The sequence below is a fragment of the Manis javanica genome, chromosome X, assembly GCF_040802235.1.
Source record: "Manis javanica isolate MJ-LG chromosome X, MJ_LKY, whole genome shotgun sequence".
Classification (NCBI taxonomy): Eukaryota; Metazoa; Chordata; class Mammalia; order Pholidota; family Manidae; genus Manis; species Manis javanica.
Genome location: NC_133174.1, coordinates 85,227,826 through 85,253,662, shown reverse-complemented (window position 1 = coordinate 85,253,662; position 25,837 = coordinate 85,227,826). Strand labels below are relative to the sequence as shown.

The 25,837-nt window shown below is 35.7% G+C and overlaps 1 long non-coding RNA gene across 1 annotated transcript in view; it reads left to right on the top strand.

The window, feature by feature from the left end:
- The first annotated feature begins 8,060 nt into the window (after positions 1 to 8,060).
- Positions 8,061 to 25,837, top strand: part of LOC118969456 (uncharacterized) — a 30,873-nt gene continuing 13,096 nt past the window's right edge. The window contains exons 1-4 of the long non-coding RNA XR_005057381.2: positions 8,061 to 8,190; positions 11,398 to 11,485; positions 11,652 to 11,731; positions 17,706 to 17,819. This is a non-coding gene — a long non-coding RNA (uncharacterized lncRNA). The remainder of the gene's footprint in view (positions 8,191 to 11,397; positions 11,486 to 11,651; positions 11,732 to 17,705; positions 17,820 to 25,837) is intronic.

The window sequence follows — 25,837 nt, the reverse complement described above, 5'->3', positions numbered from 1 at the left end:
GTACTGTTCACCATGTAAGAATTTATTCACTATGTAAGAATTCGTTCACCATGTAAGAACTTGTTTGTTATGCTTCAGAAGATTGGAGACTGACGAGAATTAGGCTTGAGATGGATTAATGATTGTTCATTGAGCGTTGACCCCCCTATACTGAATTTTATTGTTGTTAACAACCATTTGATCAATAAATATGTGAGATGCCCTCTCAAAAAAAAAAATAAATAAAAAATAAAAAATAAAAATCATCAACATGCTAATGGAGGTACAGAAAGATATCCAAGAACTCAGGAATTAAATCAGGTCAGAGATCCAATCACTGAAGAGCACGATGGAGGGTATTAAAAGCAGGTTAGATACATTGGAGGAGACGATCCATGAAATAGAAACTAGAGAAGAGTAATACAAAGAAGCTGAGGCACAGAGAGAAAAAAGAATCTCTAAGAATGAAAGAATATTGAGAGAACTGTGTGACCAATCCAAAATGAACAATAATCGCATTATAGGGATACCAGAAGAAGAAGAGAAAGAGAAAGGGATAGAAAGTACCTTTTAAGAGGTAGTTGCTGAAAACTTCCCCAGTCTGGGGAAGGAGATAGTCTGTCAGGCCATGGAGATCCACAGATCTCCCAACACAAGGGATGCAATGAAGACAACACCAAGACATATAGTAATAAAACTGGCAAAGATCAAAGATAAGGACAGACTATTAAAAGCAGCCAGAGAGAGAAATAAGATCACATACAAAGGAAAGACCATCAGGCTAACATCAGACTTCTCAGCAGAAACCTTACAGGCCAGAAGGGAGTGGCATGATGTATTTAACACCATGAAGAAGAAGGGCCTGGAACCAAGATTACTTTATCTGACAAGATTATCATTTAAATTTGAAGGAGGAATTAAACAATTTCCAGATAAAAAAAAGGTGAGAGAATTTACCTCCCACAAACAATCTCTATAGTCAATTTTGGAGGGACTGCTATAAATGGAAGTGTTCCTAAGGTTGAATAGCTGTCACCAGAGGTAATAAAACCACAGTAAAGAAAGTAGAACAGCTAACTATTAGGCAAATGTAAAATTAAATTAACTATCCTCAAAGTCAATCAAGGGATAGACAAAGTACAGAATACGACACCTAATATATAAAGAATGGTGGAGGAAGAAAAATGAGGAGAAACAGAAAAAAACCTTTAGATTGTGTTTGTAACAGCATACTAAGTGAGTTAAGTTAGGATCTTAGATAGTAAGGAAAGTAACCTGGAAACTTTGGCAACCACAAATCTAAAGCCTGAAATGGCAATAAGTACATACCTATCAATAATCACCATAAACGTAAATGGACTGAATGCACCAGTCAAAAGACATACAGTCACTGAATGGATAAAAAAACAAAACACATCTATATGCTGCTTACAAGAGACTCACCACAAACCCAAAGACATGCACAGACTAAAAGTCAAAGGATGGAAAAAGATATTTCATGAAAACAACAGGGAGAAAAAAGCAGGTGTTGCAGTACTAGTATCACACAAAATAGACTTCAAAACAAAGAAAGTAACAAGAGATAAAGAAGGACAGTACATAATGATAAAGGGGTCAGTCCAACAAAAGGATATAACCATTATAAATATATATGCACCCAACACAGGACCACCAGCATATGTAAAAAAATACTAATGGGACTAAAGGAAGAAATAGAATGCAATGCATTCATTTTAGGAGTCTTCAACACACAATTTGCTCCAAAGGACAAATCCACTAGACAGAAAATATGTAAGAACACAGAGACACTGAAGAACACACTAGGACAGAGGGACCTAATAGACATCTATAGAACTCTACATTTAAAAGCAACAGGATACACATTCTTCTCAAGTGCACATGGAACATTCTCCACAATAGACCACATACTAGGCCACAAAAAAAGCCTCAGTAAATTCAAAAAGATTGAAATTCTACCAGCCAACTTTTCAGACCACAAAGGTATAAAACTAGAAATAAATTATACAAAGAAAGCAAAAAGGCCCACAAACACATGGAGGCTTAACAACATGCTCCTAAATAATCAATGGATCAACAATCAAATCAAAATAGAGATCAAGCAATGTATGGAAACAAATGACAACAACAACACAAAGCTCCAACTTTTGTGGGATGCAGCGAAAGCAGTTTTAAGAGGAAAGTATATAGCAATCCAGGCATATTTAAGGAAGGAAGAACAATCCCAAATGAATAGTCTAACATCACAATTATGGAAATTGGAAAATGAAGAAGAAATGAGGCCTAAAGTCAGCAGAGGGAGGGACATAATAAAGATCAAAGAAGAAATAAATAAAATTGAGAAAAATAAAACAATAGAAAAAATCAATGAAACCAAGAGCTGGTTCTTTGAGAAAATAAACAAAATAGATAAGCCTCTAGATAGACTTATTAAGAGAAAAAGAGAATCAACAAACATCAACAGAACCAGAAGCGAAAAAGGAAACATCACAATGGACCCCACAGAAATACCAAGAATTATTAGAGAATACTATGAAAACCTATATGCTAACAAGCTGGAAAACCTAGGAGAAATGGACAACTTCCTAGAACAATGCGACCTTCCAAGACTGACCAAGGAAGAAACACATAATCTAAACAAACCAATTACCAGCAAAGAAATTGAAGCAGTAATCAAAAAACTACCCAAGAACAAAACCCCTGGGCCAGATGGATTCACCTCAGAAATTTATGAGACATACAGAGAAGATATAATAGCCATTCTCCTTAAAGTTTTCCAAAAAATAGAAGAGTAGGGAATACTCCCAAACTCATTCTATGAAGCCAACATCACCCTAAGACCAAAACCAGGCAAAGACACCATCAAAAAAGAAAATTACAGACCAATATCCCTGATGAATGAAGATGAAAAAATACTCAACAAAATATTAGCAAATTGAATTCAAAAATACATCAAAAGGATCATACACCATGACCAAGAGCGATTCATCCCAGGGATGCAAGGAAGGTACAACATTCGAAAATCCATCAACATCATCTACCACATAAACAAAAAGAAAGACAAAAACCACATGATCATCTCCATAGATGCTGAAAAAGCATTTGACAAAATTCAAGATCCATTAATGATAAAAATTCCTAACAAAATGGGTATAGAGGGCAAGTACATCAACATAATAAAAGCCATATATGATAAATCCACAGGCAACATCATACTGAACAGTGAGAAGCTGAAAGCTTTTCCTCTGAGATCAGGAACAAGACAGGGATGCCCACCCTCTCCACTGTTATTCAACATAGTACTGGAGGTCCTAGCCATTTGCAATTAGACAAAACAAAGAAATACAAGGAATCCCAATTGGTAAAGAAGAAGTTAAACTGTCACTATTTGCAGATGACATGATATTGTACATAAAAAACCCTAAAGACTCCACTCCAAAACTACTAGAACTGATATCAGAATACAGCAAAGCTGCAGGCTACTAAATTAAAACACAGAAATCTGTGGCTTTCCTATACACTAACAATGAACTAATAGAAAGAGAAATCAGGAAAACAATTCCATTCACAATTGCATCAAAAAGAATAAAATACTTAGGAATAAACCTTACCAAGGAAGTGAAAGACCTATGTCCTGAAAACTACAAGACACTCTTAAGAGAAATTAAAGAGGACACTAACAAATGCAAACTCATCCCATGCTCCTGGCTATGAAGAACTAATATTGTCAAAATGGCCATCCTGCCCAAAGCAATAGACAGATTTGATGCAATCCCTACCAAATTACCAACAGCATTCTTTAATGAACTGGAACAAATAGTTCAAAAATTCATATGGAACTGCCAAAGACCACGAATAGGCAAAGCAATCCTTAGAAGGAAGTATAAAGTTGGGGAGATCTTGCTCCCCAACTTCTAGTTCTACTACAAAGCCACAGTAATCAAGACAATTTGGTACTGGCACAAGAACAGAGCCACAGAATAGAGACTCCAGACATTAACCCAAACATATATGGTCAATTAATATTTGAAAAAGGAGCCATGGACATACAATGGGGAAATGGCAGTCTCTTCAACAGATGGTGCTGGCAAAACTGGACAGCTACATGTAAGAGAATGAAACTGGATCACTGTCTAACCCCATACACAAAAGTAAATTCAAAATGGATCAAAGGCCTGAATGTAAGTCAAGAAAACATAAAACTCTTAGAAAAAACATAGGCAAAAATCTCTTGTACATAAACATGAGCAACTTCTTCATGAACATATCTCCCTGGGCAAGGGAAACAAAAGTAGAAATGAACAAGTGGGCCTATATCAAGCTGAAAAGCTTCTGTGCTGCAAAGGACACCATCAACAGAACAAAAAGGTACCTTACAGTAATGGAGAATATATTCATAAATGACAGATCTGATAAAGGGTTGACATGGAAAATATATAATGAGCTTGTGCACCTCAACAAACAAAAAGCAAATAATCCAATTAAAAAATGGGCAGAGGAGCTGCACAGACACTTCTCCAAGGAAGAAATTCAGATGGCCAACAGACACATGAAAAGATGCTCCACATCGCTAGTCATCAGACAAATGCAAATTAAAACCACAATGAGATATCACCTTACACCATAAAAGATTGCCACCATCCAAAAGACAAACAACAACAAATGTTGACGAGGTTGCGGAGAAAGGGGAACCCTCCTACACTGCTGGTGGGAATGTAAATTAGTTCAACCATTGTGGAAAGCAGTATGGAGGTTCCTCAAAAAGCTCAAAATAGAAATACCATTTGACCCAGGAATTCCACTTCTAGGAATTTACCCTAAGAATCCAGCAGCCCAGTTTGAAAAAGACAGATGCACCCCTATGTTTATCATACCACTATTTATAATAGCCAAGAAATGGAAGCAACCTAAGTGTCCATCAGTAGAAGAATGTATAAAGAAGATGTGGTACATATACACAATGGAATATTATTCATCCATAAGAAGAAAACAAATCCTACCATTTGCAACAACATGGATGGAGCTAGAGGGTATTATGCTCAGTGAAATAAGCCAGGCGGAGAAAGACAAGTACCAAATGATTTCACACATATGTGGAGTATAAGAACAAAGAAAAACTGAAGGAACAAAACAGCAGCAGAATCACAGAACCCAAGAATGGACTAATAGTTACCAAAGGGAAAGGGAAGGGGAGGATGGGTAGGAAGGAAGAGATAAGGGTGGGAAAAAAGAAAGGGAGCCTTACAATTAGCATGTGTAATATGGGGGGGTGCATGGGGAGGGCTGCACAACACAGAGAAGACAAGTAGTGATTCTACAGCATCTTACTATGCTGATCGACAGTGACTGTAATGGGGTTTGTGGGGGGGACTTGGTGAAGGGGGGAGTCTAGTAAACATAATGTTCTTCATGTAATTGTAGATTAATGATAACAAAATGGAAAAAAATAATGCTTATGCAACATGATACCTTGTAATTTTTTTGACAAGTAAATACCATTCTCTAAAGAAAAAAAGAATTCACTCCAAAACTATGAGTACTAATATCTGAATTCAGCAAAGTTTCATGATACAAAATTAATACACAGAAATCTTTTGCATTCTTATATAATCACGATGAATTAGCAGAAAGAGAAATCAGGAAAACAAATCCAGTCACAACTACATCAACAATAATAAAATACCTAGGAATAAACCTCCCCAAGGAAGTGAAAGACCTATACCCTGAAAACGACACTCTTAAGAGAAACTTAAGAGGAAACTAATAAATGGAAATTCATCCCATGCTCTTAACTAGGAAGAATTAATATTTTCAAAATGGCCATCCTGCCTAAAACAATCTACAGATTCAATGAATTCCCTATCAAAATACCGACAGCATTCCTCAATGAACTGGAACAAATAGTTCTAAAATTCATATGGAACCACCAAAGACCCCGAATATCCAAAGCAATCCTGAGAAGGAAGAATAAAGCAGGGTGGGATCATGCTTCTCAACTTCAAGCTCTACTACAAAGCCACAGTAATCAAGACAATTTGGTACTGGCACAAGAGCAGACACATAGACCAGTGGAAAAGAATAGAGAGTCCAGATATTAACCCAAGCATCATATATGGTCAATTAATATGTGATAAAGGAGCCATGGATATACAATGGGGAAATGACAGCCTCTTCAACAGCCGGTGTTGGCAAAACTGGACAGGTACATGTAAGAGAATGAAACTGGATTACGGTCTAACTCCATACACAAAAGGAAACTTGAAATGGATCAAACACCTGAATGTAAGCCATGAAACCGTAAAAGGGACACATACCCTAGTGATTGTATTAGACACTTCAGTTCAATGTATAATACAGCCATTCAACATTTTGTAAGGAGTGCAGTGAGAAAAGGGGACTAATTAAAAGTTTTTGCCTGTTCTGGTCAGCAGCATTTTTATTCTACTTCCTTTTCCTGGTAGCTGCATGCCTAGAGGACTTCTTTATATACCACAATAGCGAGAGCTGTTCTTCAATACTTCAGAGGCCCCTACTCACTTAATATGAACTGCTATGAATACTGGTATATAGAAAAAGCTATATATGGTAAAGTATATGCAGTGAGTTCTGATATATGCATGTCTCTGGCAATAGCCCGTCTAGTATAAGTAGGGAGATGCTTGCTCTGGTCTGCTTGAAATTTTCTTCTTTGAGTTCCAAATGTTCTTGGTCCTTATGGCTTTGCTTGCACTGAGATTTTCCATACCTTGCTAAGTAGATAATGCTTATTATTAAGATTTGGTCTCAGGTTATGCACTTTCTTGAAGTACATTGTTATGGTTTGAGTATTTATTTGTAAATTCATAGACTGAGCATGTAATACTAAAACTCCTTCAAACCAACATACTGTCTCTGCTCTCTCTGCAGGGATCAGCTCTCTGCTGCTCTGACAGCTGCATTCTTTCTTCATACTCTGAAGACAGAAACAGTTTTAACTACCCTAACCCTTTAATGCAAAGAGTGTTATCCTGCAAGGAATTCAAACTGATATGCAATATCCCTCTACCCCACATGAAACCACACTAAGGCCGTGAACACACATTTGCATAGTGCCATAAGAGTTTCTATTTAGCACTATTCTCTAAGCATAGATGCTATGCATCTTGTCATTTAATAACCTTATGGCCAATGGATTTGGATTTTTCTGACATAATTAGAGTGCTAGGGAATATATAGTCATGTCCTTTGTGCTTTAGTTTAGTTCTTTAAACAGGAGAAAAATGGAAGCCATTTTTCCTTAGGTAATAGGGCCTGGAAGAGCCATCATCTCAAATTGGTAAATTTAGCAGCTGGTTAGCCCAAATTCTAATAGTGAAACAAATGAAAGGGTGTGTGCTTAGGAAAGATAAAATCCTCAAATCAAAGTAAATAGCATTCAAGCCCCCTGGATATCAGAGACAAGCCAAATAAGGGTAGCTTTTAATAGAGATTATTCAAATAGAGTACACTTGCACTGAAGGCCCTAAAAGTCATGCAAAGGGTTTCATCTGGAAGAATCAGTAGGCAATAAAATCCAAGGACAATATAAAGTGAGAGCTCTGAAGGCAAGACTGTTGAGGTTTGAATCTGTTTTATCCATAACTAGCTGTGTGTTCTTTGCCAAGTCACTTATCCTCTTAATGCTTCTTTATGTGTAAACTAGGGGAAAAATAATACCTACTTCATTTTACTATTTTGAACATGTAATATATTAGTACACATAAAGCACTTATAAAAGAACTGGACTCTTAGTAGCCAATAAATTTTAGATGTTAGAATTGTCTTTATTGTAATTATCATGTCAGCATAATGATTATATTCCAAAACCAGTAATAAGGCATTGTAGGGGAAATGGAAGGTCCATGGCCAGGGTCCTCAACTGATCCTAATCTACTCACCCACTGTGAAAGTGCAATGATGTAATACTTAGCTTGCTGTACAGGCTCATGCTTGCACATGTGTTGGCAAAAAGCCATTATTGCCTGTGCTGCTATATAAAAAGCTTTACGCAGTGCTCAGCAGAGAATCTGGAGTAGAGGCAGAACCTGGAGCTGAGGCAGAGACAGAGACAGGCTTGCTGCATGCAGGCTTGCCAGATGCAGACGTGATCCTAATGCTCAACCTGCTGATACCAGGGTTCGTGGAGTTGAATAATGAACTTTGTGAACCAACAAGGTAGGAGATTTACAGAGATAGTTTTATGCAGGATAAGAGAAAGTATGGAACTCCCAACAGGTGCAGGGAGGGGCAAAGGCTGCCGCATGGGGTCTCAGTGTCTAGGGTTTTATGCCTGCTGCAGTGGGAGCTTTTAGTTTCCTATAGGTTCAGCCAGAATGCTAGCTGTGTTTTAACCTGTCTCATTAAAGGTTACCAGGTTACCCTATTGTAAACTAATGTGCCTACAGGACTATGGTCAGCAAGCTGTTCCATATCACTGTGTCCTGTTGGGGGGGCTACGTTGTTACATTGTTTCAACCTTAAACACCCTGTTATTCCTGTACATTCCTGAAGCCTCAGTAGGACTTTGTCCTTTTCCAGGGCCCACACTCTACTCTAACTGGGCAGGGAGTATTCCCTCCTGCTTCCTTATCTCACTGCTATCATGAGAATAAAGCTTGGCATAAATCCTCTTACCCCCAATGTTCTGCTGTTGTTCAGTCTCACCAAAAGTAGAGTGAACTTGCCTGGAACTGGGAAAGCCCTCTGGCCTAGAGCTACAGGGGTGGAAAAAATAACATATATTATAAAGTAGCAATATGTAAAATAATATGAGATCAACACAAAAATAGTTCAATGGATAGCATAGAAGGCCTAGATATTTTGGTATTTGATAATTGAAGCATTTTATATCAATGAGTAAAGAATGATTTAGTCAATTGACAGGGCTGACTAACTGGCTAACTATATGTAAACAAAAACAAATTTAGGTCTCTATTTCACAAAATGTACCAAAATAAATAACAGATGACATAAAGAGTCAGATATAATTAATGAAGAGTGGGAAAAAGCCTATACCTAGGCATATGTGAATTTGTATTTGATTCAGGGTGGAAAAGGTATATTTCCTACTCCAAAATTCTGGAGTCCCTAAGACCACCCTTACTTCTGATATCCACTGCCAGTTCGGAGCTCCCCAAGACTACTATCAGGTTCAATAATATGCAAAGACTCCAAGAACTTCAAAAAGCTTTTATAGTCACAGTTATAGTTTATTACAGTGAACATTTACCAATTAAAAGCAGCAATAAGAAAAGTCTCATAGGGTAGGATCCAGGAGAATTCCATGTGTTAGTTTTTCATTATCTTCTCCCAGTATGGTCCTGTGGACATTGATAACATCTCCTAGAAATAATATGTGACAATATGTATGAAGCACTACCAATCAGGGAAGCTCACCCAAGCCTTGGCATTCAGACACAGACATGGTTGACTACCTACATGGATACCTCAATCTTTGACCCCTCCAGAGATTGCATTGATACCACCTGGCCTGAACCCACAACCCCAACAATAAATCACATTATTAGTATAGACTATCTGGCATGGCCCAAGGCTTTCAGATAAGCAAAGATATTCTTATCAAGCAGGACAATTCCAAGGACTTAGAGGTTACCTCCCAGGAGTAAAGATTAAACCTTGCTTAGTGCAAACCTTTATCTGTACAAGGTTAATCTTTTATTATACATCTAAGTAAAACAAAACAAACTGCACAATAGACTGCATTATATTTGGGTACATAGAAATTTTAAATTTCTATATATTTAATGATATGCAGTAAGAAAACAAAACCAAATTAAACTAACTGAAACATATACTTGCATCAGATATGGCAGATAAAATGTGAACATTCTCAATACATAAAATCTTCTTACAAATAAAGGAAAAGATGAATGACCTAATAATAATAATAATAATAAAAATAGCTAACATTTAATAAACTATGTGATACCCACTGTTTTGAAAGTTTTACATATCATCATTCATTTAAACCTCAAAAACCACTATCTCTTTCTCATATATGATGAATGGGAGGGAAAGAAGAGTGCTTTTTATAAAATGATTTTCTGAGTAACAAACGGGAAATTCATAACAATGAAAATAAATGGCTACTAAATATGACAAAATGTTCAAAGAAATGCAAAATGAAGAAAATTATAATCAGAAAATATTTGTTTTCAATTAGATACATAATGATGGAAACTTCGGTATGCTTAATCTTGGTAAGGATTTGATGAAATAGGCCTTTCACAGAAAATTGAAAGGAATATAGTGATAACATTAGAATGTAATTTCACAAAACATAACAAATGTTATACATAAATATACCCAATGTCTCAGCAATTTCACTTACAGATATTAAGCTTAAGGAGATAATCAGAAATGTAAATATTTGTGTACAAGGATATTCATTGAAGAATCTTGGAAAACACTGAAAAGCTAGAGAGAAACTAATTGATCAGCAGTTGGGGCCATTTCACACAGCTATACTCCAGAAAACTTTGCAGCCAATAATCACGTCTTTATATGTGAAATCACATACATATAATATTTAATAAAAAAGAGCAGGATGAAAAAGGATATACATTGCATGATCCTAATTTTGTAGTATACATTCATACACATACATAAACATATACACATATATGCAACTATATAATTATTACTGCTAGTGTAACATATACATAGAATAAAGACTGGATACAGATGCATTAAATGCTAACAATGTGATCCCCAGGTGGTAAAATTGCAGGTGAGATCTGAGCACATTTCTGTTTTCCCCAAATTTTTTGAAATAAACACATATTACCTTTATAATGAGAAAAATATGATATTAAAAATAAAACAAATAGCAAACCTGGTAACTCTTTGGATTCAACCATTTGATGCCAAGGACAAAAAGAATAGTCTGTATCTAGTAAAGTGGCATAAGCTATGGTGTATTAAAAAGAAAACATTCATCAATTTATGGAATAAAAGCAAACCCCATTATAGTCATCTTCATGAATAAAAGAAACACAATTAGGAGTAGTATCTCTGCAGATTTCCCTCTCATTTTCTGGTGTAACCACAAAGTTGCACTGTTAAATACTACTAAACATATTAATATATTTCTGTTAAGCTTTTATATTTGCACATGTAAATTAATTTTGATTTTAACAATGTCTTATCAAAATTGAAATTTTACTGAATATGCTTTTGTGGATTGCATTTTCATATGTAATACTATCAATATTTTCCCACTGATATTTTCCCATGACCTGAAATATTTTTAAATGATTGATTTACTATGACTGCATAATTTTTAAACATTTGGATTTAAATATTTAGGTGGTTTTCTTAACTGTGTATTGAAATTTAAACTGCCTTTGATCATTCCTATAGATTATAACGGAGAATGGTGAATGTGTATTTGAGATGTGACAGAAATGGAAGTACAAGGGATGATGTCAAAACTCTTTTCCATCATCAGGTACACACTTTCTTGTGTTGTAGGATGTAACCTAGCCTATGAGTGCCTCTACAATCAGATTTCATCTTCTTAATGCCCTCCTTTAAAATACTAATATCAGATAGGCAAGTCAGGAGCCACTAATTTTTCACTCAATAATTTTAGCATATGCTTTTCTACAAAACAGGCTAGCCTGGAATACCTTGTGAACTTGGGCAAGAAAAGTGAGTGAAAAAAGGAAAGGAAATGACTCTGGGAGAGTGTCAGGTAACCTAACTACTTCATACATTTTACTAAGGTTGGTCCTGTTTATTGACCTTCTACACATATCTTGGTTTTGATGCCGGGTTCTTGTTTGCAGAGTCAAAGAATGAACTTAGCAAACACCAAAGGTAGGAGAGCCAGGGAAAAGGCTTTTATTTAGAAATAAAGTGATAGGAAAGAGCGCCTGGCTCAGGCCAGGAAGGGGCAAGAGAGCCCAGGGTGGTGCATTGTCTAGGGAATTTATAAACAGTTGAGGATTTGGGGAAACTGATAAAGGGCTTAGTGTGTGGACTTGTTAAAAGTGGCCTTAGGGTGTTTGTCCTTGATGAGATATTATAGCATGCTAAAGTGAATCTTACATGTGATTACAAACAATTAGCATAATAAAAAAACATGGGCTATTTTCCTTTATCTGGGAAGTATCAACTGATCTCACTGAAGAATGACTCTAGAGCTTAATGTTTAACACAGAGTTTTGGTAGGGGGTTTCCTTGCATGTAGTTACATTGCTCTGACTGCAAATATCTTGCCTTGCTTTTTCCAGAGGCTCTCTCCCTATTCTGACTACACCCATGGTCCCTATCTCAGTTTGATTCCCCTTGGGCTAAAGAAGAGTCATGTGATAGGGCCACAGAGAGGAGGGGAATATTTTGCACTATCAGCCTTGATATTTGCTTAATGCAAGCAGTGAGTAACCCTGCAATCTTAATCTTTCTTTCCTTACACCCATGCCTTGTCAATTTTTGAGACTTAGAGGGGTGAAATAAGACTAAAAAAATTGCCTTCGATATTCCATTCCCTACTTTTCAAAAAAGCAGTATCTTATTAAAGAAACGTTATCCAGTAGATTAATTGTACAGTCTACTTTTTGAACTTTGAATAGTTTTAAAAATACTCATTTCTGAAAAATACTTTTTTATGTCCATCCTTATTGCTTTTCTGTGAAACTAGATAAAAACATTCTAATGTTAAACCATTATTGATTCATCTTATTTTATTAAATAAAAGAAAAGTTGGAAGGTCCCCTCTTTTGTCAAAAAGTCCTACCTACATTCTTGCGAAGTAACACTGTCAGAAATCATCTTTAGGGTCCAGCCTAGTGACAATTTTTCTTGCTAGTATTTTGTGTGCAGGCATGTTGGAAGCATTCCGGCAGTAAACTTGCAGCATCATTTCCCTATATAAAAGGTCAGAGAATAACAGTCCTTTTAATTGTGGTTTGACTTTTAAAATAAATCCATTTTGTTTGCCACTTAACAACCTGAAATCCTCTAGGTGTTTGTACATTGATTTTTTTAATCAATTGGTCAGGAGTCTTTGTAAGTATGAAAGATGGACTGATATTCATCTTCAGTACCTATTTAGACCACTGTTCTAACATGAAACACATAATCCTTTTTCTTGCCTCCTGAAATCCAAGTAGCCCTCTAGTGTTCCTTGTTATATAAAGTCAAAAGACTTCAATATCTAGTTCCATTTTTGCATTTGGGTTTAAATGTTTTGATTTATTGTTTGTGCTTTAGTCAATATTAGTGGTTGAATTCAGTTTCAATTTGATTATATCTGTGAGCTTCTTTTGCATTTCATTTAGATGCCACAGATCAGGTTTTTTGTAGTAATAACCATTTTCTTGAAGGCTTATTCATTCCTTGTTTTTTTTCGTATTTTTTAATTTTGCTGTCATTAATGTACAATTACATGAACAACATTATGGTTACTAGGCTCCCCCTATTATCAAGTCCCCACCACATACCCCTTTACAGTCACTGTCCATCAGCACAGTAAGATGCTGTAGCATCACTACTTGTCTTCTCTGTGTTATGCTGCCTTTCCCATGTTCTTGGCCCCTACATTATACATGCTAATCATAATGCCCCTTTTCCCCCTTATCCCTCCCTTCCCACCCATCCTCCCTAGTCGCTTTCCCTTTGGTAACTGTTAGTCCATTCTTGGGTTCTGTGAGTCTACTGTTGTTTTGTTCCTTCAGTTTTTTCATTGTTCTTAGACTCCACAGATGAGTGAAATCACTTGATACTTGTCTTTCTCCGCCTGGCTTATTTCACTGAGCATAATACCCTCTAGCTCCATCCATGTTGTTGCAAATGGTAGGATTTGTTTTCTTCTTATGGCTGAATAGTATTCCTTTGTGTATATGTCCACATCTTCTTTATCCATTCATCTACTGATGGACACTTAGGATGCTTCCATTTCTTGACTATTGTAAATAGTGCTGTGATAAACATAGGTGTGCATCTGTCTTTTTCAGACTGGGCTGCTGCATTCTTAGGGAAAATTCCTAGGAGTGGAATTCCTGGGTCAAATGGTATTTCTATTTTTAGTTTTTTGAGGGACCTCCATGCTGCTTCTTATAATGGTTGAACTACTTTACATTCCCACCAGCAGTGAAGGAGGGTTTCCCTTTCTCCACATCCTCACCAACAGTTGTTGTTGTTTGTCTTTTGGATGGTGGCTATCCTAAGTGATGTGAGGTGATATCTCATTGTGGTCTTAATTTGCATTTCTCTGCTGATTAGTGATGTGGAGCATCTTTTCATGTGCTTGTTGGCCGTCTAAATTTCATCTTTGGAGAACTGTCTATTCAACTCCTCTGCTGATTTTTTAATTGGCTCATTTGCTTTTTGATTGTTGAGGTGCATGAACTCTTTATATAATTTGGATATCAACCCCTTATCAGATGTGTCATTTATAAATATATTCTCCCATACTGTAGGATGTCTTTTTGTTCTACTGATGGTGTCCTTTGCTGTACAGAAGCTTTTTAGTTTGATATAGTCCCACTTGTTCATTTTTGCTTTTGTTTCCCTTGCCTGGGGAAATATGTTCATGAAGAAGTTGTTCATGTTTAGTCGAGAGAGATTTTTGCCTATGTTTTTATCTTAGAGTTTTATGGTTTCATGACTTATATTCAGGTCTTTGATCCATTTTGAGTTTACTTTTGTGTATGGGGTTGAACAATAATCCAGTTTCATTCTCTTACATGTAGCTGTCCAGTTTTGCCAACACCAGCTGTTGAAGAGGCTGTTATTTCTCCATTGTATATCCATGGTTTCTTTATTGTCTATTAATTGACCATGTATGCTTGGGTTTATATCTGAGCTCTCTAGTGTGTTCCATTGTTCTATGGGTCTGTTCTTGTGCCAGTACCAAATTGTCTTGATTACTGTAGCTTTGTAGTAGAGCTTGAAGTCAGGGAGCATAATTTCCTCTGCTTTATTCTTTCTTCTCAGGATTGCTTTGGCTATTTGGGGTCTTTTGTGGTTCCATATGAATTTTATAACTATTTGCTCTAGTTCATTGAAGAATGCTGTTGGTAGTTTGATAGGGATTGCATTGAATCTGTAGATTGCTTTAGGCAGGATGGCCATTTTGGCAATATTACTTCTTCTATCCATGAGCATGGGATGTGTTTTCATTTATTGGTATCTTCTTTAATTTCTCTCATGAGTGTCTTGTAGTTTTCAGGGTATAGGTCTTTCACTTCCTTGGTTAGGTTTATTCCTAGCTATTTTATTCTTTTGATGTAATTGTGAATGGAACTGTTTTCCTGATTTCTCTTTCTGCTAGTTCATCATTAGTATGTAGGAATACAACAGATTTCTGTGTATCAATTTTGTATCCCTTAACTTTGCTGAATTCAGATATTAGATCTAATAGTTTTGGGGTGGATTCTTTAGGGTTTTTTATATGCAATATCATGTCATCTGCAAACAGGGACATTTTGACTTCTTCCTTACCAATCTGGATGCCTTTTATTTCTTTGTGTCTTCTGATTGTCATGGCTAGGACCTCCAGAACTATGTTGAATAAAAGTTATTCATTCCTTGTTGTGTAATTGTGTCAGGTTAGCATTCTTGAAGTACTAACATTATGTAATTGTTTTCTTCTCTAATTCTGCTGTTTCTCAGGTGGACATTCAACTTCCATTGCTTAGGAAAATGGACTATATAAGCAGATGGAATGAAGATAGAAAAAAAAAGAGGCAACACCCAAGTTTTTGAGTTTTAAAACCCTAGGCTCTAATAGGATTCAAGTCACAGAAGATTAAGATTGCTAATCTGCTATTCATATGTCCATATCAGAAAAGATTTCTGAGAACAGGGCAAAGGTCAGAGCGAAAGACAGAGAAATTTTCCTTGAGATGGAACTTTTATCCCTAGTATTCCTCAGATTAATTTTGTATCAGCATGAGAGATAAATGATCAAAACTCTATGTAGATTTGTGGAGTTTAAGAGCAGACGAAATATATGTAACTATTCTCAGTTAAATTCTAAAAAGATACCAAGACACCAACATTTCATATGATTTACATTGCCTAAGAGGAGTAGTGTACTTTCCCCAATCTTTTCTTTCCAGTGCATACATTAATAAAAGAAAAGATAGGCATAAAAATAGGAAAGGAAAGTACAAAATTGTCACTATTTGCAAACAATAAGATCTTTTATCTAGAAAGTTCAAGAGCATTAACTAACAGCTATTATAATTAATAAGAGAGTTCATCATTTTGGCCAGTATTAAGATCATTAACTTTCAGTTTTATTTCCAGATACCATCAAAGCAAAGTTAAATAGAAAATAAAAAGATCACATTTGCAAACAGAACCAAAAAACCACCAAAATAAATTGTAAAGCATAAATGGAGGGAACTATAGAATACTGAACACCAGCATACCAAAGCACCTATTACTGAAGTCCCAGATTATGATGGCCTAACTTTATGCAAAATTTTAATATGAAAAGAGCATTTAAATATCACTTTAAGACTGAATAAATGGAAGAACCAATATTTTAGGATATGTATCTATCTTTTCTTTTCAATTATTTGTTTTGTAAGAGATGATCTACAGATTAAGAGTTGATGAACTTTTTACATAAAGGGCCAGATAGTAAATATTTTAGGCTTTGTGGGCCACACAGTCTCAGTTGCAGTTACTCATCTTTAATGTTAAGGTGCTAAAGCTGCAATAGACCTGTGAGCATGGGTGTGTTCATTCCAATAGAAGTTTATTTACGAGAAACAGCAGGCTAGAATGAGCCCATAGGTCACAGTTTGTCAATCCTTGCTATAATGCCTTTGAACATTTTTCTCTCTTCTTAAGAAACAAAAACTCAGTACTTCCTCAGTGCATACAAATTTATGTCCAAACTACTGGGAATGATATTCAAATCCCATCACACTGTTTCCAACTCCTTTACCCATTTTGTTCCTCAGTACTCTCCTTCCTTTTAATCCCCTCTCTACTCCTATGTACTATATCCATTACACTTGAACTCTTAAATTTTTGACTTGGTGCAAATAGTGCCTGAATGTTCCTTTAACTCATTCATTCTGTCATACATTTAGGAAATATTTACTGTGTATTTTTTATATGCTAGGCACTTTGTTAGAATACTGAAGATACAGTGGGAAAAAAAAGGTAATATTTCCCCTCCCTTCAAAAAGTTTATGTTTTAGTCTAGCATACAGATGAGTAACTGCTTTAGGGCTTCATATGAAAAATTTAATCATAGCACAACAAACGGTATTTGGGAACATAAAGCTGAAGAATAAAAGGTTTGATCCTATATTTCAATTGAATAGATGTTAGACTTTATTCTTTCGACACATGAATATTTTGGCTTCAAGTTTAAAAGTCTTACAGTTTTAATCAAAATCATATCTACATGCACGAATTTTAAAAAAGAAAGTGATTTCAAAAATAAAGTTCATTTAACCATGTCAAGACCTTGATATGTTGTTTATATAGTGAAAATTAAACTATGTACAGTTTTAGCCTTTGTTGTTGGTATTTAGTTTTGATTTCTATGAAGTTTAATTTTTCATGGATCAATATTTGAAGTTTTAACTTTAGTTTCTATTCAATAATAATTTTTTTTCTGAAAAATAACTATTTTATCTCTTTGTATTAATAGTCCCAGTAATATTCATTATGAATATTTATAAATTATATTTCTTAAGGCTGAGAGCATGAACAGTGGAAGCCAAACAACCATAGCACTAAATGACACGGCCAAACCTTTCCCAATAAGTGGCTTCCAAACTGAGACCTGAGGATGAGCAAGAGTTTGCCAGGTAAAGGGCATGGGGATTGGGCTTAGGGCACATAGACAAAGTGTTCCAATCAAAGAGACTCAGAGATGAAGGAAAGCATGATGTGTTATAAATTTCTGCTATTGCAGTTTTGTTTGTATTTTTTCTTCTACTTTTAATTTTCTTCCTCTTTCCTGTCTGTTGAGACCCTTAGCCCTTTATAAAACTATTTCCCCTGGTATTATTTTTATATTTGGAAGACTTGACAACTTTGTATTTGTCTATTGCAGGCATTACATGCAAAGATGTTCATGGTAACTTCATAAGCTAAAGTAGATATTTGAAATATGCTTAACATAGATAAGAGTAATTAGAGAGCATAAGCTGATCTGCCATGATTCTAGTAAATTGTTAATAAGTAAACACAAGCAGGATAGTCATACCATATGCAATATTTAATTTTTAATTTGTATGTGTCTCTTGCTCTAAAGAAATATAAGCAAACTTAAGTTTTTACTTTTGTATAGAAGGTTTTGAGTTATATGAACTTTGCTATACCATTTCATCTCATAAAAGTGAAGTTGAATAAATATGGCATTCTTATCCTTCTGCTTAGTGGTTGAATAATTTAGTGATCACAAATATTTTCTTTAAACAAGAATATAAGGACTATACCAGTTCAATCTGAAGCTAATCTTATATTTCACTGAATTTGGCACTGTTAATAGGATTGTAGTACAAATAAATGAATATCAAAATATGTTAAAATTCATTATTGTCCAAAGCATATCTGCATATTGTTTAGTTGTAATTTAACTAAATAGGAGATGATATGTGTGGAAATTTTGTGACAGGAGATATTTTCTATAAAAAACAGATATTATTTTATGATGTGCTCAAATAGCATAAAACATTCATCTTTTTCTACAGTTTTTTAAAAAGCCAAATAAGGCTATAAGTTCATATATATATATATAAGAAGGTTATGTTTAATTAATAAAAGCAGGGTCATAAACGTCTTGTTCTTTTTAGCTTTTGTTACCCTTTAAAAACAGATTAAGTTGAAATAAGGTGTTTTGCTTTGATATCCTCTGAACTTGACCACCATGCCTAAAGGCTGTATGTAGCACTCTTAGAAAATCCAGTGATTTAAATAGTCCAATGATTTACCCTTTAGTAATGTTCTTCCCTAAACTGTAGATTTAATAAATGACTCTATAGCTTGCTTTGCTATCAGATGACTTCTGTGCACATCCAGAGGACATTGCTTACTCTGCAACAACTCGTTTTCACATTATATTATAAGATTCCATGGTGTACACCTGAGTCCAAACATGGTATTCTCTTCAGTTGATATCACTAGTCCCAGATGTCTTGACTTAATTCAATTTCACAACTATCCTCTGAAGAGAGAATATTAAAGCAATAGAGCTAGATAGCAATGAAGTTCACAAATAGAACCATACCACTTTAGTTGTCAATTATATTTCCTCATGAATGAGTTTTTGAGTTGTGGCCCAATTTAAAATTACAAACATCTTGGCCCACATGACCGTCATGAAACACTTAATAGTTTCTCATTTCCTTAAGAAGGAACACAATACTGGTTATATTTATGTACTAAAGAGAGTCTCCAGTTAAGATCACCACTGAAGACAGATTTTTAGTGAACTTTGTCATCTCTTATTTATTTTAAAAACATTTTTCTTTTCTTCTTGAAGTAGTCTTTGAAGCCTGGAGCTCAACATTTTCTATGCAGATTCGCTGCAGTATCTTCCTTGCAGGGTTGCTGGTATTCTTGCTTCTGATTAAAATTCATGTTTTCTTTAAATAGCATGAAATATACTTCTCCAGACCTCTTTGGCCTTGGTCAGGAATGTATAACTGAAAAGTTTTCAGACAGGAGACTGGTAATTAGGCACAGCTTGAAAGCCAATCAAACGCAGTCTACTTTTGCTCCTAGGGAGAGCCTAGTGATTGCCATTGCAGTGAAGGAATCTCAGATTTGGGTCTGCAGAACTTGCCTAGCTCTCATTATTATCAAACCACAAAAATAATTAGTAGCTAGAGCTCATGGATTTCATTCATGAAATCTTTTGAGCAAAACACATATTCTCAACTAAATACAGAGGAGTGTAGCTTAGCAATAAAGGTTAACTGCCTGAAATTCTGATATGATCAGTGCCATATGTCATTTAGATTTCTAGAATGTCTCCTAATACTAAGTGCTGAGTTTCATTTCTTTCTTTTTTTGTCTTTTTGTCTCCTACTTTTTTGTCTTTCAGCACATCCCATAATAGAGTGAAATGTATTTCAATACATTTCAGTTACCATTATTTCACATTTTGTCCCAAACATGCACATTTTTTTTTCCTTGGAGGAAATGCCTTTGGGAAGAGATATATTAAAAACTTCCTAATCTCTAAATCAGATGGCATGATTGGACTTTCTTGATGTATATTAGTTAAATTTTCACTAATATATATGTATACTTACAACGTTATAAAAGATGTCATCATCACTGTAGCTTATAAATGTCACAAATAGTTTAATTTCTTAAAAAGAATATCCATGTTCATATAATCAGATAAAAATTAAATATCAAAGTGCTACTAACTTGTCTCTGTATAATTTATGCAAACTTCCATTTGCAAGAAGTTGGTCTTCTTTGTCCAATACTTGAAACTTAGTTCAACAAGTATTCTTAGAATACCTTATGAAAGGAATGTAAAGACAAAAAAGAAAAATAACTGTCACAAAGTTTAATGAGGCCCCTAAACTCTATACAAAGCTTTGCTATTAAGATTCAGAAGATAGAGAAAGCATATCCAGTTAGGGTAGTAGAAAAGTTTCATTTAAGATGAATTTTGCAGGATGCACAGGACATGTAGAAATAGACATTTCACAAACAGGGAAAACATTAGAGGGGTGAAACCATAGTGAATGGTCAGCAACATTATGTGGTAAAGTTTTGGGAATAGATTATTGGAAGTACATTGGGACCACCTTGTTTCAGATTATGAATGCTGGAGTTAGAAATGTGTACCAGCTGAGAAGGATCTGGGAAAGCATTGAAAATGTTTGTTTTATTTACAAAAATGAAGAAATGTTTTCCAACTGTATTTTGGTACAATTATTCTGCAAGTAATGGATAAAGCTGATTGACAAAGGCTCCAAATGAAGGAGCCAGTAGGCAAGCCAAGGCAATAGTTCAGTCAAGAGATAAAGAGCACATGAAATAGAGTGGTTGTGGTGGGATTGGAAGGAGGGGGTATAATTGAGAAAATGGGGGTTGTAGAAACTAAAGGGTCTGATAATGGATTGGCTGTAGGAGATGATAAAAAGGGAGAAATAAAATGATTCATGAGTTCAGGAAAATAGTGGACTCATAAAAAAGAAAAAAAGAAAGAAAGCTAGAGGGGAGGCTTGGAGGAGGCATACTGAAGGATTAATTTCTGTTTTCAACAAGTACTAGGCTTACATATATATGGTAGACCTACTAGCAAAACCATTTCAAACAACTAACCATCCTTAAAGAAGGACACTTCAGTAAGGGAATAAAAAGTTACAGTTAAATATTTTTGTGGTTGAATGATCTTTTGAAAATTTGATGGTTTTTACTGATAATTCTGGCCAAGAAAATGAATTGGGTTAGAGAGTGAAACTTCTCAAGTAAAGCTCAATGCTGACTTCCAGGAACTGTACTTTATGCTTTGACAGAGTCTGTTTTAATGGAATGCCTAGATAGATTTATATTTTAACAAAATGTAATGAAATTGCTTAAGCCTTCATTATCTGAACAGAACTGTGATTCATGTTGGCAACTCACTAAGAGTTAGAAGACAGAGAAATAGCAACCAGGACGAAGGCTATTTAATTTTACAGTTTATAGTATGAGAATGTACAGATAATAATGATGATAACTTCTTTTAAAGCCAACTAGCTAATAAGGCAGAGTCTGGAATCAGATTATTGGGTTTAAATTTCTAGCTCTGTCATTTATTATGTGTGACCTTGGGCAATTTTTAGTTAACCTCCCTGAATCTCAGTTTCTTTATCTGTACAATGAAAATAATAGTAGTAACTACCTCATATGTGGTATTGTTACAATTAAATGAGACAATACATGTAAAGCAAGCATCAGTAACACTCTAGAAACATTTGGTTCTAGATGTGAATGTAGGTACTAGTGCTATGCATGTGTTTCTCTATACAGATTTTATGTCCTGAGAAGGAACTAATCAATTTCCATCAGTTCCATAGGATACAGAAAAACCCAGTTAACGTGGTCTTCATGTTACTGTTGCCAGGCAGCTGCATCTGGGGAGGTCTCTCCCTGCACACTAGGTGAAGCACTGGGAGAAACCTCAACCTGGATGGGGGAGGGTTCTTGACTCCAAACAAGGAAGAATTCTCCAGCAGGTCAGAAGAGTGGAGGTAAGGAAGGAATTCATTAGAGCAAGAGCAGCAGGGAAGGGCAGCTGCCTGGCAGGCAGCAGAGAACAGGGAGTTGCAGAGAAAGAGGGAAAGTTCTCTGCCTAGGGCAGATTCCGTTGCCAACTCCTGAAGCTAGGGTCACCTGGCATCCTGTGTCCACATGGATCTACACAGCATGAGGACTAGCCCCTACTACTCCAGATTTGGGGAGCCACGGAGCACAGGATGGAGTGATATTATGTTCTGAGAACTTCCCAAAGAAAGGGGATTTTCAAGCAGGCTACTAAGAGCAGTTTACACAGCTGCAGTTTTGACTGGGTCATCCAGGCAATGGAAACATGCAGGCCCAAATCTGAGCTCTTAGCAGCCCCTAGCTACTTATTAGGAGTAAAGCAGAAATGAGTGAAGACTTGGAAATAAAATCAAATAGCGAAGAGACATAAAGCAAGTATCTGAGCAGTGAGAAAGCTTTATTTGAAAGTACACCCTTAAAGAAAGGAAAGTGTGGTGCCCTCAGAGAGGAGGTGTGTTGAAAGTTTGGGGATTCTGTCTTTTAAGGATTTTAAGAAGGGGGAAAAGGGCAGAGGGGAGGTTGTTGGGCGTAGGCTTGATTTGTGGTCTCAAGATGTTTATGTCTGATGAGACACCATGTTTCCTTTCTTCTGTTAACAGTCCTCCAGCTAATTATGCTAAATAAACCCAACACAAGGAATTTATTTACCTGTTCTTCTCCATGATGGTGGTTATACTCAAGCAGTGAGGCCATACCAGTTAAGACTGCTTGCCCTGCCTTAAGATTGGGTGGGTTATTGTCTGATTACCAGAGAATATGTTAGGAATCTTAATTCTCAACTCTCTGCTTTTTAAAATGGAATCTTTGCCTTAAGATGGGTCACTCCTGTTCTTTCAATACTGTTTATACTTTAACATTTTTCATCATAGCCAGGAAAAGTTAATCATGTTGCTTGTCCCATGTTCTTGCCCTACTTCATTATACCTCACATGACACTGCATGCTCTGACTTGGGCTGAAGTGACTCTTTGCTCTACATTAATGAACAATAACCAGTAACATTAAACACTCACTATATGCCAGGAACTGTTTTAAGAACTTTACATGAATTAAGTCAATATCACAGCAACTTTATAAGGTAAGGTTCATATGTCAGAAGAATAAACAGAAGCACAGAGAAGTTAAGTAAATTTTCTAATACTAAACAGTAAAGAATAGAGCCAGAATTTCAACCCTGGCAGTGTTTCTGACTCGAGCCAATACTGTTAATCACCATGCTCCACTGTTTCTCACTAAGTGTTTATAAAATCTATCGAATTATCACAGAAGATTACAGGGCATGTTTAACCAATTCAGAAGAATGAATGGCTTAAGATATTTGCCTATTAGTAAAAAATAACCTGAAAGCAGATGCTTTTTATCATGTTTAAGTTTTATAAATTCATTGCAGCAAGGCCTGTATTTCTAAACACTATAAGGATCTAACTTAAATTGTTATATGAACTTGAAATATAGTGACAATTTATGTGTACAATGACTGCTTATCTGAAACTGGTTTACTAAAATACCCTTCTTTGCAAGCTTTATAATACAAAGCCTCTTAACATCTCTTTTAAATGCAAGATGTATTTACCTTGAAGACCTAAATAGATCTGGTTAAATTGCCTTATGAAAGAGAAGTTCTTTAGGTAAATCCATGAGTTGATGATGCTCCCTCTAAGTGCTCTACATTTCCTTGCATGTAGTTTAAGTTCAATCTCTAGCAATTCCAAATCTGAGGTGCATTGTAATCACATTTCTTTAAAAATCTGAAATGTTTCAACCCAGCAATTACTCAGATTTAAAAAGGGTTTATTGTAATGCTAATCTTTGAATCTGCTCCTTTTCTACATCAACAAAGCTTGAGATTATAATGAAGAAATCGAATAAAGAGCTAACTCTTGGTTTTCACTTGCCAAGAAAAGACATTTCCCTTGGTTTATATCAAGTCTTACAACACCTTGGCTGTGAGTTTACTTGGAGCTATGGAGGTGTTATTAAACCTAATTTTCTCAAGCGTGTCCAAGTACAGAAATGTAGGCTACATATACCATTGCATTTGCATTTCCTTTCCCTTAGTCCTTTTCTTAGTCCTGTCTGGTTTATAACATCAAGGGAAAAAAATTAGATTATCAAGGACTTTTGGAGACCGTATTTTAGACTCTGGTATCTGTCATTTATATATTCCCTCTATTAATAGAACAGGGAGGTTAACTAAATGTACCTTGGTGTTAACTATGTTTTTTAAAAAGTGCAGCATTAGGAAGTAATAGCTATTGGAATCTACAAGAGCTAGTTGTTATTAATCAAATTGAACACTGGATGGCAGTCCTCACTAATAATGTGAATAAAGGCTATTGATAAAATGGGAACAGTGGATTCAAAATAACACCTTAGGCTGCCTAAGTATCTTGCCAATTTTAACAGCTAAAAAATCAGCAAAAAAGAACTTAGAAAGCTGGTGATAGAATCATAATGTTAAAAATAGTGAGCTTGCTTGGTGTCATCATGAATATGTGAAACATGTTTTGGTTGATTTGACAATATTATGCACCACAACCAGTTTTAGAAGTTTTTCTCTAGTTTATAAATACTCAGTCTTAGACCACATACTTATTCTCCTTCTTTATCGTCATCTAAAACCCAGTCTTAGCTGAAGATATAGTCAGTATTATGGGCTGAGTTCTTTCTGTTTGGTTCTTGTCCCAGCCTCAAGAAAGAATTGAAAGTCAGAGCGAAGTTTTATTTGCATATACTCCAAGGGAGGAGTGGGCCAGAGTCAAGGAAGATAAAGGCTCTGAACTTATAGGGAAAGATCTACTTATCACCACCAGGCTGGGAAGCACTTCCTTTGATTGACAGGGTGAGGTCATTTCATTGACAGCTTGAGTTCTACACCTATTCCTCTTGGTGCACCTGTCTTTTCCCAGAATGTACACAGAAATGCCCATTGGTTGGGAGGGCAAAACCACAGTTTTAATGAGATTATGAAGAGGTGTTTGGGTGGTTCTTAGTTTTGTTCAGTTGCACCTAGGCAAGAATTTATCTCCCTGCAAAGCCTTTGTTGTCTTCATGTGGGATCCCCTACCTGGGAAGTTTGGGCAGTTTTTTCCTTGAACCTTATCTTCCCTTCCCCGGCTGTTCATGTCTATCTTTCTACCTAACAGCCAACATGATTATAGTTTAAGGTGAATTTGTCTCAAGGAGAACTTTTAAATTTACTTGATCTCATCCCCTAAAAGTCATCCTGGTGGTTTCTTTCCTGCTTCCCTAATCATCTTCCAACTTTGTAACCAAGGTCTCTTACATGGAAAAAGATATATTAGTATATTTGGTTTTTATTTCTGGAAGGAATGTTCACATTGGAATATCTCAGATATTTCTATGCTTGTTCATTGTACAGTGCTGGCTCATGGAGTAAGACTGATCAGAAGTTGAATCCCAACTCTGCCACTTACAAACTGGGTGGGCACATTATTTCATCTCTCTGGTCCTCAGTTTCCTAAGCTGTGAAACGGATGGATCTATGAAATGATACCCTTTCATAGCTTTGACATAAATTTGAAATGAAA